We start from the raw sequence: 10,551 nt of genomic DNA, 5'->3' as shown, positions 1-10,551 counted from the left end.
TTGAGTGATCAACTCTTTGAATTAGGACCTGAATTTTGCCATGGAGGTAGTTTGGAATATCATAAACCATATGAGATGCCTTGGAGCTTTTGATCCATTGATTTTCTTCAGATCAACACAAACCCTAGTTTCTTGAACCTTGTTTAGGAGGGGTGTCTTAGAGCCATGTGCCTTGACTTTGAATTTGAGCAAGAGAAATAGTATGGGGAAATTTTGGGATATGAAATGTCACATGCTTCTTAGTGTGTGTAATGTGAAAGCTTTTAGCATGTGATGTGAGCCTAATATCATGGGAGTGGTCATACTTGAACTGATCATACAAGGGCTTGTATGTGATTTTCATATCATCTACATGTTCAAGTTTGTATGGGGTTTCACCCTCATAGCCTATGCCAACTCTCTTGTTTCCACTAACAGCATATATCATAGAGGCAAGTTGACTTCTTCCAATACCTCTAAATAAGAACTTTCTAAAGCTCAAGTCATATTCTTTAAGAATGTGGTTCAGACTAGGAGTAGACTTTTCAGAGTCAGAAGGAGATCCAACATATTTGGATAATTTTAAAACTTTTTCCTTCAGTTCAGAATTTTCTGCTTCCAGCTTCTTAGTTTCAGATTCAAATAGCTTTTTCAGCTTTTTGTATTTGATACTAAGATGAGCCTTGACTTCCAGAAGTTCTGTTAAACTGGAAACTAACTCTTCTCTAGATAGTTCAGAAAATACCTCTACAGAATCTGACTCTAATGTAGATTCTGATCCATCATCAACTGTGGCCATCAGCGAAATGTTTGCCTGCTCGCCTTCAGAGTCTGATTCTGATTCTGATGAATCTGAATCATCCCAAGTTGCCATAAGACCTATCTTCTCATGAAACTTCTTCTTGGGCTTCTCCTTCTGAAGCTTTGAACACTCATTCTTGTAATGTCCTGGCTCATTGCATTCAAAGCACGTATCCTTCTTCTTGTCATATCTTCTGCTTCCAGAAGATTCTCCTTTTACAAGCTTCTTAGAACTTTTGAAGTTCTTGAACTTCCTATGCTTGCTTTTCTAGAGTTGGTTTACCCTTCTGCAGATCATGGACAGTTGATCTTCTTCTTCTGATTCTGATTCTTCAGAATCTTCTTCTTCAGCCTGAAAAGCGTTAGTGCATTTTTTATAATTAGATTTTAATGCAATAGACTTACCTTTCTTCTGAGGTTCATTAGCATCCAGCTCTATTTCATGACTCCTCAGAGCACTGATCAACTGTTCAAGAGAGACTTCATTCATGTTCTTGGCAATTTTGAATGCAGTCACCATTGGACCCCATCTTCTTGGCAAGCTTCTGATGATCTTCTTGACGTGATCAACCTTTGTGTATCCCTTGTCAAGAACTCTTAATCCAGCAGTTAGAGTTTGAAATCTTGAGAACATTGTTTCAATGTTTTCATCATCCTCCATCTTGAAGGCTTCATATTTCTGGATTAAAGCAAGAGCTTTGGTCTCCTTGACTTGGGCATTTCCTTCATGAGTCATTTTCAATGATTCATAGATGTCATGGGCAGTTTCCCTGTTAGATATCTTCTCTTATTCATCATGAGAGATAGCATTCAGCAAAACAGTCCTTGACTTGTGATGATTTTTGAATTGCTTCTTTTGATCATCACTCATTTCTTGTCTTGTCAGCTTTACTCCACTAGCTTTCACAGGATGTTTGTAACCATCCACCAGAAGATCCCTTAAGTCACCATCTAATCCAAGAAAGTAACTTTCGAGTTTATCTTTCCAATACTCAAAGTTTTCACCATCGAATACTGGTGGTCTAGTGTAGCCATTGTTACCATTTCCATTGCATTGCTCAGCAGAGCCAGATGTAGATGTAGGTGTTGGAGTCTCAACCATCTTGACTTAGTGTTTTTCTCTTCCTAAATCTTTTCTAACATGATTAAGTGCTTGCACCATAGAACCGGCGCTCTGATGCCAATTGAAGGACCGAAAAACACTTAGAAAGGGGGGGTTTGAATAAGTGTGACTTTAAAAACTCTTAAGATAAAAACAATTGCACAATAATTTTTATCCTGGTTCGTTGTTAACGAAACTACTCCAGTCCACCCCCTTAGAGTGATTTACCTCACCTGAGGATTTAATCCACTAATCAACCTTGATTAAAATGGTTTTCCACTTAGATACCCTCTAAGTCTTCTAGAGTATTCTGATCACAACCTGATCACTCTAGGAACCTTTTACAAATTAATGTAAAAAAATTTCTTACAAGAGTATTACAATGCTTCTTAATAAGCTATAATCACAACTGTGATATTTCTCTTATGTTCTAAGCTTAATTATCACAAAGATATTACAAGTGTAGTGAGGTTGAAGATGAAGTTCGTAAGACTTTGATTCAGCAGAGTTTCAGCAAGTTTGAAAGAGTTGTTCGTAAATTGGTAACCTTGCTTCTAATTAGAACTTCACTATTTATAGGCGTTTTGAGAAGATGACCGTTGGGAGCATTTAATGCGTTGCGTGATCCGTACAGAATTGCATTTAATGTTTCACTCTTTTGTCAACTACCTCGAGCCTTGCTTTTCCTGCTTTAACCGACTTTGCCTTTAATAGCCTCTAACGTTCCTTTTGTTAGTCAGCGTATCCTGTCATCTTGTACTTGCTTCTTATCTGATGTTTGTAGATACAACGTCTGAATTCATCAGAGTCAAACAGCTTGGTGCAGAGCATCTTCTTGTCTTCTGACTTTGAAGTGCTTCTAGCGTGATACCATAAGAACTTCAGTGCTTTTGCTTCTAAAATCAAGTTCTTCTGATGCTTCATAGACCATGTTTTGATTCTGCTTGACCATCTTCTGATGTCTTGCGAGAGCATGTTCTGATGTTGCATACTTGAACCTTCTGAGTCAGTGCTTCTTGCGCTGAATTGTGCATTATCTTTATATATTCCCTGAAATGGAAAATGCATAGGATTAGAGTACCACATTGTCTTATACAAAATTCATATATAATGTTATCATCAAAACTAAGAATATTGATCAGAACAATTCTTGTTCTAACAATCTCCCCCTTTCTGATGATGACAAAAACATATATAATTGATATGAATTTGCAATCAGAATATCAAATGACTAAAGACAATTACACAGTTATAGCATAAGCATATAAACATAGTGTGTGAATATGTCTCCCCCTGAGATTAAAAATCTCCCCCTGAAATAAATACTAGAAGAATTTATAAATAAAAGACTTCACTGAGTATTTTCCATTTCAGTCGATACATTCACATTTGCCTAGAACTTGAGAACATTTAGAGCTTCTACTTCTTGCTTCCATAGGACAGCTTCAGAGCTTTGAATTTCTTCTTGAATCATTGCATGCATGATGTAACAACATTCTTGAATGTATTAGAGCATCATCAGAGCATCTTTACATCGTGAAATGTTTCAGAACAAACTAGACAGAAATAGTCAGAGCATGAATGAATCAGAACATTCTTTTAAGAAAGAACATGTATCAGAGCAATGCTAAAAAAAATATCAGAGCAAACTTTGATAAGTTCTTAAAAGAAATATGTATCAGAAAATATGAGGGATAAGAATGTATTAGAGCATATTCTGCCACGAGAATATCAGAACATTCTTCCTTCTTGCTTCTGATCTTGAAGCTTCACAGCACTAAGCTTACTTCAATTTCCAAGAGCATGTTTCTTTACAGAATTGCGTTTCCCCATGTATTTGCTTCTCATGTTGAGCTTTTTCAGAATATCTTCAATCCTGCAAAAAATCTCAAAGACATAGAACTTGCAGATAATGTTAGGAATGTTGAGACTTAATCCCAGCAACTGATATAATAAACCAAATCAATTATCATGTTTCTCCCCCTTTTTGTCATAACATCAAAAAGCATTTAAATGATTTAGATGAAAAATAAACAATATGAGAGAAGCAGATAATATTTCATTGATTCAACAAAATATCATAAGATACAAAAGATAGAAGCAGATGCAAGAAACAGATGCAAGAAACAAGAGAACAACTAAGACCAAAGGACTACGACTAGCCTAGCCTAGAGACTATCTTGGCCATAAGGTTTTGAATCTCAGAAGTGCTTTCTGTCTGCATTTTCATGAATGAGCGAAACTCATTGTGAGTATCTTCATGCTTATCCAAACGAGAAGCTAGATCAACTTGATTATTTTGAAGAGCCTTCATGGCGTTCACTAGAACAGAAGGTTCATCAGAAGAAGCTTCACAGCTATCATTCAAAGGAGTAGCATGCTCAACAACAGCATCAATCATGAGAACATCATCTTGATTTTCCTGAACAGGAAGTTTATCAGCAGGATGATTCTCAGCATCTTGTGTCTCAGCATCAGCTTCGGACATAGAAGCATCTTCAGCATATCTAGAACAGGGATATCAAAATCTTCATTCTCAAGAGCCTGAAGGATCTCAGCCATATTCCTTAGAGGTGTAGGAGCAGCAAATTCTGATGGGTATTCAACTTCTGGATATACCATATCTGGTGCCTTAGCAGAGGGATTCTCCCTTAACCAGTTGAATAATGACTTAAAGTCTCCAGTCAGAACAACAAATTGAGGCTTCCACATAACCATTGCAAGGCATGGTTCATCTTCAAGCTCATCTACAAACTTCTTCACCTCAAGAGATATCCAGCTTCTGATAGGATCATAGTACTTACCATCATCAACCTCTAAGAAACAACCAGGAGAACCAGATGCCTCAGCCACGCATCTCTTCTGGATGTTCGGAGCATCAATCTGAAAGTCCTTCTTAAAGATTTTCCATAAGTTCCGAATAGCAACATGATCCAACTTGGAGTCATGAGCAGCTCTCAGAGTTTCCATCCTTGTTCTGAACTTCAGCTTGAACAGTTCAAAGAAGATATCAATAGAGGGTGCAAGAGGATTAAAGGTGAATTGATAATCAAGGTACATAAGGCAATAGGGTTTGGATTTTCTTGAGAACAAGCAGGGGTTAAAGAAGGTGGAGAATCTGTGGTGAAGGTGGATGAAGATGAATTTTCAGAAGGTGTTGGGGGAATGGCATTTAGTGGTTCAGGGTTCAGAATTTGTGTAGAAGGAGGTGGTTGGTAACTGTTTGGGATAGAAAAGGAATTTTGGGGTTCATAAGGAGGAGGCTTTTTCCGAGAGGAACAAGCAGAAGAATCTACACGAAAAGCTTTCTTAAGGCGCTTCTCAAGGTAATCATCAGATTGTACTTTGAGAGGATCAAAGAGTTGCTTCTTCTTCTTTGCTGGCTTAACATTAGGTCCTACTTCTGAGGCCTTTCTCTTCAGTTTCTTTTCTTTCTTCTTCTGTTCTTTCTTTCTCAACTCATCCAGAGATGGAAGAGTTCTCCCTCTGATCCATGCAGGATCAACAGAAGATTAAGTTTTGACACATGACTTCAAATAGCGCTTAACAGACTTGTCTAGCTCTTCTTTGAACATGTGAGAGAAACTCTCAACAGAGGTTCTTCTAGTCACAATATCTGGAAATATTCTTGGAATAGAAGTTACCTTTTCAATCAGATGCATCCCTTGTAAATCAAAAGCATTCAGAATGCGTCCTTGGATGACAGTTAAGAACTTGGGTGAACCAACAGCTCTCAGAAGATCCATCAAGTCACTTTCTATTAGAATATCTGAAATCATTCTGGCAAGAGGGATAGTATTCTTGTTGAAATTTGGATTCTTCTCACGTTCTTCATCTCTTGATTCTTCAATATTTGTCTTCAAATGTTGAAAGAGAATGTTTGAGAGATTAACTTTCATACCTTTTCCAATGCAGAAAAGTACATACTTCTGATCCTGATTTACATACGTAGCAGCAAGAGATAACTTTCTATGATAGAGAGATCCCAGAATAATCTCAGCCCAAACTCTATAGGAAGGCTTCAAAGAAGTAGTTTGATGAGATGCAGATCCAGAGGAAGACAATTCTCTATCAGCTTTCTCCCAATCAACTCTACCAGGGAGAGCACCTGTGATTCCATCTGTGTCATCAAGACCATACAGCTTCCTGATCATCTTCTCAGTCACAACAACTTCATGCCCAAATACGAAGGAGATGATAGCAGTTGGAGTAACTGTTGCATAAGTCCAGAAATCCTTAACCAAGAGAGGATAAACTGGTCCAACCAATCTTTCAAAGTAGCTTGACCAACCTTGTACCAGCATTGCAGCCTTTGTTTTGAAATCATGTTCCAACAGATTTTCAAAATCCACAATTGTTTCGCATAGAACTTCCAGTTCATCATATGGAATAGAACAAGTCTTCAAGGGATGATATCCATATTTGTGTTGAACAAAATGTGCCGAAGACATTTTGTGTTGAATACTTGAGGATGGAAGCATGAATTCACTCTGAGATTCGGTTTAGAAACTAGGGTTTATGCAAAAAACGAGAAAGAGAGAGATGAACGAAAGAGACAATGAATGAAGAGAGAGAATGTAAAGAGATGAAATGTTATGGAGATGTGTTTATATAGAGACGGATTTGAAATGAAATGCAATATGTGTTTGAATGAACAGGATTACAGAAAAACATAGAATCAAATGAATTTAATGAGAAATGACGTTAGGAGAGATAACGTAATATTTGAAATGATTTGCACAGCTAGCTAGGGCGGCGTCTCCTCAACTGTACGCGTGCTTGTCCAAATAGAGTGAACAAGTCTTCAACATCTGGAAAGCTGGTGACAGCTGTTTTGCTTTAAAAGAGATTCTGAATCAACTTAGATAATGAAACGCTAGTAATAACAGAATCAGAACTTCTAATTGATCAACATCAGAACTTCTTATAAGAAGATAAAACAAAAACATTTCAGAACTAATCCATACATCAGAACTTCTCATCTTCTCATTCTGGGCATAAATCCATACTGATATTCTTCAGAATGAACTTAAACCTATCTTCAGCAAGGGGTTTTGTAAAGATATCAGCCCATTGATGGTATGTATCCACAAAGTTCAAAGATAGAACACCCTTCTGAACATAGTCCCTAATGAAATGGTGTTTAATCTCAATATGTTTAGCTTTGGAATGTAAGATTGGATTCTTAGATAAACAGATAGCACAAGTATTATCACAGAAGATAGGAATGTTACTCTCATATATCTGATAATCTTCTAACTAACTCTTCATCCAGAGCATCTGTGTACTACATCCAGCAGCAGCAACATATTCTGCTTCTGTTGTAGAGAGGGCAATTGTAGCTTGCTTCTTGTTGTACCAGGAGATCAAATGACTTCCAAGAAATTGACAACTTCCAGAAGTACTCTTTCTTTCAATTCTATCTCCAGCATAATCAGCATCGCAATATCGTACTAAGTTGTATTCTTCAGATCTTCTGTAGACTAAACTGATCTACCTTCTTACTTACCTCATCCTTACCTAAGATACACGTTGGATGCATAGGAGTCTTTGCTTCTTTACTTTCTGAAAGATTAAACTTCTTCAGAAGTTCTTTCACGTACTTGGTTTGATGAACAAAAGTTCCTTCTGATGTTTGATTGATCTGAATCCCAAGGAAATACTTGAGTTCTCCCATCACGCTCATTTCAAACTCAGCCTGCATAGACTTAGCAAACTCCTTTCCAAGTGTAGCATTAGATGTTCCAAAGATAATATCATCAACATAAATTTGGCAAATTAAAAGATCATTTTTAAAGGTTTTACAAAAGAGAGTAGTATCCACTTTTCCTATAGTGAAACCATTATCCAGAAGGAAAGAACTTAATCTTTCATACCAAGCTCTAGGAGCTTGCTTCAATCCATATAATGATTTCTTTAGTTTAAAAACATGATCTGGAGACTTAGAGTCTTCAAAACTAGGAGGTTGGTGGACATAGACGTCCTCATCTATATAACCATTTAAGAAGGCACTCTTAACATCCATCTGATATAGAGTGATGTTATGTTGAGTGGCAAAAGAAATCAATAAGCGAATAGATTCTAACCTGGCCACTGGTGCAAAGGTTTCTGTATAGTCAATCCCTTCTTGCTGACTATAGCCCTGAGCAACCAGTCTGGCTTTGTTTCTTACAACTTCTCCTTTTTCACTTAGCTTGTTTCTGAAGACCCACTTCGTACCAATGATGTTAATTCCTTTTAGTCTAGGAACAAGATCCCAAACATCATTCCTTGTAAACTGATTTAGTTCTTCTTGCATGGCAATTATTGAGTCTGCATCTTCTAGAGCTTGATCAACAGAAGTTGGCTCGACCAGAGAAATAAGACCTAATTGACATTCTGCATTGTTCTTAAGGAATGCTCTTGTTCTGATAGGATCATCCTTCTTTCCAAGAATGACATCTTCTGAGTGAGCAGAGTTGAGTCTAGAAGATCTTCTGACAGTTGGCTCTTCTGAAATTCTGAGATTCTCTAAAGAAGCAGCAACTTGATCTTCTGATACTTTGCTTCTGGGTTCTTCAGCTTCTGATACTTTGCTTCTTGGTTCTTCAGCTTCTGAAATTGAGATATCTATATCTGCAAAATTCTCAAACTGCTTTGGCTTTTCAAGACCAAGCTTATCATCAAATCTGATATTGATTGATTCTTCAACAATTAATGTTTCAGTATTGTATACTCTGTAGCCTTTAGAGCGTTCAGAATATCCAAGAAGGAAACACTTCTGTGCCTTAGAATCAAACTTACTCAGATGATCTTTAGTATTCAGAATAAAACAAACACATCCAAAAGGATGAAAATATGAAATGTTGGGCTTTCTGTTCTTCCACAATTCATAAGGAGTCTTATTAAGAATAGGTCTGATAGAGATTCTATTCTGAATATAACATACAGTGTTTATTGCTTCAGCCCATAAATGCTTAGCCATATTGGTTTCATTGATCATGGTTCTGGCCATTTCTTGTAGAGTCCTATTCTTTCGCTCTACAACTCCATTTTGCTGTGGAGTTCTAGGGAAAGAGAAATCATGGGCAATACCATATTCTTTGAAGTAAATCTCAAAGAATCTGTTCTCAAATTCGCCACCATGATCACTTATGACCTTTATGATTTTACACTCTTTCTCAGATTGGATCTGAGTGCAGAATTCAAAGAACACTAAATAAGACTCATCCTTGTGTTTCAAGAACATTACCCATGTCCATCGACTATAATCATCTACAATGACTAATCCATATTTCTTCCCTCTGACAGATGCTGTTTTGACTCGGCCAAACAGATCAATGTGCAGAAGTTCTAGCGGCCTAGAGGAAGAAACAACATTCTTAGACTTGAATGCAGGTTTGGAAAACTTCCCTTTTTGACATGCTTCGCAAAGAGCATCTGATTTATATTTCAGATTAGGGAGTCCTCTGACCAGATTTAGTTTGTTAATCTGAGAAATCTTTCTCAAACTAGCATGGCCTAATCTTCTCTGCCAGACCCATTGCTCTTCGCTAACAGACATAAGACAGGTTACCTTCTGATTCTTAAGATCTTGAAGATCAATCTTGTAAATGTTGTTCTTTCTCTTGCTTGTAAATAGGATTGAGCCATCCTTCTGACTTACAGCCTTACAAGACTTTTGATCAAAGATTATGTCATAACCATTGTAACTTAATTGACTTATGGACAATAAGTTATGAGCTAATCCATATACCAGAAGAACATTAGTTATGGAAGGAGAGTTACCAGTACTTATGGTTCCTGAGCCAATTATCTTGCCCTTCTGATTCCCTCCAAACTTAACTTCTCCTGCAGATTTAAGCACCAGGTCTTGGAACATAGACCTTCTTCCCGTCATGTGTCGCGAGCACCCAGAGTCCAGGTACCATGACATGCTTTCCTTTGTCTTCTTTGCAGCCAAGGATATCTGCAACGGGAATAATCTTTTCCTTAGGTACCCACATTTTCTTGGGTCCTTTCTTGTTAGTTCTCCTCATGTTCTGATTGAACTTGGGTTTAGCATGATAAACAACAGGAGGTACAGCATGATAATTCTTATTTTGAGTTACATGATATTTCTTAGGTTGTGTCACATGCTTCTTAGTGTGTGTAATGTGAAAGCTTTTAGCATGTGATCTGAGCCTAATATCATGGGAGTGGTCATACTTGAACTAATCATACAAGGGCTTGTATGTGATTTTCATATCATCTACAGGTTCAAGTTTGTATGGGGTTTCACCCTCATAGCCTATACCAACTCTCTTGTTTCCACTAACAGCATATATCATAGAGGCAAGTTAACTTCTTCTAATACCTCTAGATAAGAACTTTCTAAAGCTCAAGTCATATTCTTTAAGAATATGGTTCAAACTAGGAGTAGACTTTTCTGAGTCAGAAGGAGATCCAACATCTTTGGATAATTTTAAAACTTTTTCCTCCACTTCAGTATTTTCTGCTTCCAACTTCTTAGTTTCAGATTCAAATAGCTTTTTCAGCTTTTTGTATTTGATACTAAGATGAGCCTTGAGTTCCAGAAGTTCTGTTAAACTGGAAACTAACTCTTCTCTAGATAGTTCAGAGAATACCTCTTCAGAATCTGATTCTGATGTAGATTCTGATCCATCATCAACTGTGGCCATCAGCGCAAT

The sequence above is a fragment of the Vicia villosa genome, linkage group LG2, assembly GCF_029867415.1.
Source record: "Vicia villosa cultivar HV-30 ecotype Madison, WI linkage group LG2, Vvil1.0, whole genome shotgun sequence".
NCBI classification, from domain to species: Eukaryota; Viridiplantae; Streptophyta; class Magnoliopsida; order Fabales; family Fabaceae; genus Vicia; species Vicia villosa.
The sequence above is the reverse complement of the archived record's forward strand: the minus strand, read 5'-3'. Positions refer to the sequence as shown.